Consider the following 4,804-nt stretch of genomic DNA (forward strand, 5'->3'; position numbering starts at 1 on the left):
TTCTGAATCATAAACCCCAGGTGTGCCCTGACCCGAGTGGCCCCGGAAGGCGCACAGGAGGAACCGGTGCACTCACTCTCCACATGGCCCACCTCCACAGTGACCAGAAGGGCCCACTCATAGTAGCCCTTGCCCTGCTGGGCTGGGCCCTGGTGGGTGCAGAGGTGGCCCAGTTGCAGGAGCACGTGGGTGAAGTCCCGGCCACACTCCCTGCAGGCCAGCCTCAGTAACAGCCCCACGGCCCCCAGGAGGTAGTGCTGGGTCAGCCTGCTGGCACCTGCACGCAGGGAAAAGGGTCCCGAAGTTGGCCAGCACCACTGCCTGCTTCCTCCACTGGACCAGGTCCTGAGCTGCCTGCAGGGTGCGGTAGTAGCCCTCAGCCACCTGCCTTGTCCAGCCTGTCCTCTTCAGAGCCACGGCCACCATGTTGGCAATCACACCCTCCTGGTCCTCACTGGTCACCACTGCATCCTGGATAGACTGCAGGATGTTCAGGACCACCGGACTCTGCCCATGAAGCACATGCAGCCAGGCCAGGGCCACCAGGAGGTCCATGATGGTACAGACAACGGCAACAGCACTGGCTTCCGCCACCTGCATCATGAAGGTGATGGCTGGGCTGTGGTAGCCACGGTGGCTGTACAGCTGGGCCAGGCTGGCATGGAGAAAGCCGCGCAAGGACTGGCCTGTACCCGGGGTTAGGGAGGCCAGCGCTCACCTGAGGTAGTGGAAAGTCTGGGTGGGGAGGCTGTGGGGCTGGAGGGCATTCTGAATCACCAGGTTCACGCTCCTCAGTGAGCCGGCCAGGGAGTCCTGCGTCCTCAATGAGGCCACCTTGACACAGCTCAGCACCAGGTGGGGCAGGCACTTGCAGCTGTAGATGTCAGCCAGGAGTAGGGAGCAGTCTGAGAGCTATGCAGCCTCTGGGGCTCCCGAGTCCCTGTGCAAAAGCAGCAGCCACTCTAGGCAGGGCAGGGCCTTCTCGGGCTGCTTGAGGTGCACGTGGTGCGTGGCCAGCAGGAAGCAGGCCAGGGCCTCGGCCTGCAGGCTCTGGTCACCCACCGCCTGCCACAGCGCCAGCTGCAGGAGCTCCCCCTCCACCTCGGTGCTGCAGATGTGGCCGGGCATCCCCAGGAGCAGGGCCATGGCTTTGGGAACCACCTGCGTACACTTCTCCCGGTTCTGCTTCCGGTAAATGCTGGCCAGGTTGGCGTACACGGCCATCACCAGGAACAGGTCCCCGAAGCTGCCCTCCAGGGCCCCCAGTGCTTCCTCAAAGTACACTCGGGCCTGGGACAGCTTGAGCCTCCTGCTGCACAGCCGCCCCAGGAGGAAGCAGAGCCTGGCCAGGGCCGTGAGGAGGCCAGCGTTCTTGGCTGCCCCTCGGGCCTGTGCCAGGCGCCCAGTCAGTTCCTCCTCATCGCTACAGCTGCAGAACACGCTGCTCAGCCATGGCAACACCACGTCATAGAGGCCATGGAAGCTGGCCTTGTACCCGGGGGTGTTCAGGAACAGCAGCAGTGAGCTCAGGGCCTCTGGGTCCTTCCAGTCGTCCTCAGCTTCCAAGTAGAAGGAGGGCTTCTCGGGGTCCCGCAAGCTCACGTTGCTGGGTGCCGCACAGAGACCCCAAGGACACTGGCTCCTGGGGGCAGCCTGGGCAGGTCTTGCATTGTTCCAGAACATTCTTCACCTTCAGCAGGGTCTCCTGTGGCTCCAGGCCCAGGCAAGATGGAGGTATTTCTGCAAGTCGCAAAAACACCTAGACAGATTAGAGTCCAGCAGTGAGTCCTTGGTCCACTGGGGAAAGGGTCCCTGCATCCCCGCCCTCTGTGTCCCTGGCGCAGCTTGCATGAGCCCTTGAGAATTATGTGCAATGCAAACCCGGGGCCTGGAGCACGTAGGAACTCCGGCACTATGGGGACAGAGAGAACACGCAGGCCCGACTCTCCTACGAAATCACCCTCCTGTCCTGCTTTGTCGCCCACCTGACAGCAGAGTTTTAGGAGACTATGTCAGCTCAGTGATCCCTCAGAGATGCCTTTCCCTTTAGAAAGAATCAAAGCCTTCTAACTGGACCCATGTATATGCAGCACTACAACTACAAATGTAACTTTTGTCAGCATATTGGGCCCCCCGGTGGGGTACAGGAATCCATGAAATCCTCAACAGCCAATCAGAGCTATTGATTAGCTCAAAAGCTGCTATGCAAAATTGGTAAAGCACCGACGGCACAGGACAGGGATGTTGTACCCAGGTACCCAGCTCCGTGCAGGGAAACGGGCCATCCCTGCAGGAAGGATGGGAAAGCTTCCAGGCCCCTGTGGCCACCTTCACCTTGGATGGTCTGAAAACCTGAAACCCACTAAAGGGTTAACAAAGGCCAGACTGCTCTAGCAGCCCACTGGCTCCTGCTGGCTTTGGTGGAAAGCCCCCTCCCAGAGGTGAGCAAACAAGCGCATTTCCTGTTGGAAAACCTGGGATGAAAGGAGGCATTACTGGGAAGGAAAAAACCTAGATTATACAGACTCTCCATTTCAAGCTCACATGTAAAAAATATTTTCAATACAAACTGCCTCCTTATTCATCTGTAAAGCCTTGGAATTAAATAAATAAATAAATATGATTTAGAGGCAAATGTCTGACTTGACTACACTAGATTAGCTAAGAAATCTCCCCCACCCGGCAGAGGCACACAGCCCCTCCCAGCCACTACCCTGGCCTCTGGGGCAGCTGGAGAGCCACGTGCCTTTGCTCCAGTGACTTTGGCAGAGGGTGGAACCACCCCCTCCCCAAGGCAAACCTGCAACAGCCTTCCCTTCCCCACTGGCTCCCCTCAGGAAGGAGCAGACCCTTCAGAAACCTCAGTTGAGGCCCCTGCAACCTAAGGCTCTGAATTCTGCTACCCGCTGAGGGCAGTGTGGCCTCCCGTCTCTAAGGCAGAGCACAGGGCGAACTGCAGCTTCTCCAGGTCATGAGAAAGGAACCCACAGCTACATGTGGGCCCCAGCAGTGGAAAGGATGCCCCACGTCGGTCGGGGACCAGGCGGGGGTCAGCATGTTCATTGGAAGAAGTGTGGGACCCCACGGCCTCCAGTGCCAGAGTAGACGGGAGGTTCAGGCCCACCTCAGGCGATGTCCCCCAAGCCCCCAGCCCACACCACAGAGGGGTGACAGCCGCATCCAATGCCCACCGTACTCAGCTCTGTCACCTCCCCCAGCGTTACCCCAAGGCCCAGCTCATAACCAGAGGAAGCCTGAGCAATGGACAAAACCCACCTTGTGCCTGTGGCTGCTCAGTCTCAGCTTCCTCTACTGAGTCTGGCAAGGGAGAAAAGAGAAGCAATCAACACCCCCAGCCAGCACCTCTGGTCCCATGTCAGGTTGAGCTGGTGTCGGTGTTGCAGGGTGAGAACATTGCAGGGTGCAGGGGTTCAAAGTAATATCATCCTCTTCCTTCCTGGATCCTGGGAAAACATCATTAGGAGGTGTACACTTTCTGCGATATTGGGAGTAACATCATCTTCTGTGCCTTGGAATATTAAGGACAATATCACGGGGGCGTGTGTACATCTTCTGCAATATTGGGAATAATATTATCCTCTCTCCCCCTGCATACTAGGAAAGATATCACAGAGTGAGTGTTCACCTCCTGCGATATGGGGATTAATACCATCTTCTCCCCTTCCGGATATCAGGAAGAGTATCACACGGGGGTGTACAGTGTCTGTGATACTGGGAGTAATATCAACCTCTCAGCCTTGGAATATTAAGAAGAATATCACAGGGTGGATGTACACCCCCTGCCATATTGGGAGTAAAATCAGCCTCTCCTTTCCATGGATATTAGGAACAATATCCCAGGCTGGGTGTATGCCTCCTGCTCTATGAGGAGTCATATCATCCTCTCCTTTCCAGGATATTAATAACAATATCACAGGGTGGGTGAACACAGCCTGCAATACTGGAATTATTATCATCCTCTCCCCCTCCGGATACTAGGAACCATATCACAGAAGAGCTGCACCCTCCCGGCGATATTGGGAGTGATATCATACGCTTCTTCTGTGGATATGAGGAGCAATATCACCGGGTGGCTGTCCGTTCATTGCTATGTTGGGAGTCATGTCATACTCTACCCCCCTGGATATCAGGATCAGTGTCACAGGGTGAGTGTACACCTACTGCGATATTAAAACTAAAATCATGCTCTCTGTCCCTGGATATTAGGAACAACATCACAGGTAGGTGTACACCCCCTGCGGTATTAGGAACAATAATATGATTATTTAGTAAACATCAATGATCGATTTTAATAATTATCAGGCTGGTCTAGAACTCTTGACCTCAAGTGATCTGCCCGCCTCAGCCTCCCAAAGTGCTGGAATTACAGGCGTGAGCCACCGCGCCCAGCCAACACTTCTTGACATCTCTTTTTGACCTCAAATTTAACATGCCCAAAACACACTTTTGATTCCCCCTGCTATAACCCACTCCTCCCAGTCTTCCCGATCCCAATAACAGCATCTCTAGTCTTCTAGTTACTCAGGCCAAAATCCTTGATGTCGTCCTTAAAACTTCTTTTTGTCTCTCTTGTGATCCAACCCATTTAAACTCTCCTTTCAAAATATATGCCAGACCTAACCACTTCTCACCTTTCTCATCATTTCCAACCAGGTCCAGCCCTCATCATAGCGCTCTGGGTTACTGCAAAAGCCTCCCAATCGCAGGGCACAGTGGCTGACGTTTTTAATCCCAGCACTTTGGTAGGCCAAGGCAGGTGGATCATCAGAGGTCAGGAGTTCAA

At 55.2% G+C, this 4,804-nt stretch overlaps 1 pseudogene; it reads right to left on the reverse strand.

Annotated features, from left to right (window-relative positions):
- Positions 1-76: 76 nt before the first annotated feature.
- LOC112617668 lies at positions 77-3,318 on the reverse strand (annotated as a pseudogene).
- Between the last annotated feature and the right edge of the window lie 1,486 nt (positions 3,319-4,804).

The sequence above is a fragment of the Theropithecus gelada genome, unplaced genomic scaffold (assembly GCF_003255815.1).
Source record: "Theropithecus gelada isolate Dixy unplaced genomic scaffold, Tgel_1.0 HiC_scaffold_3189, whole genome shotgun sequence".
Taxonomy (NCBI): domain Eukaryota; kingdom Metazoa; phylum Chordata; class Mammalia; order Primates; family Cercopithecidae; genus Theropithecus; species Theropithecus gelada.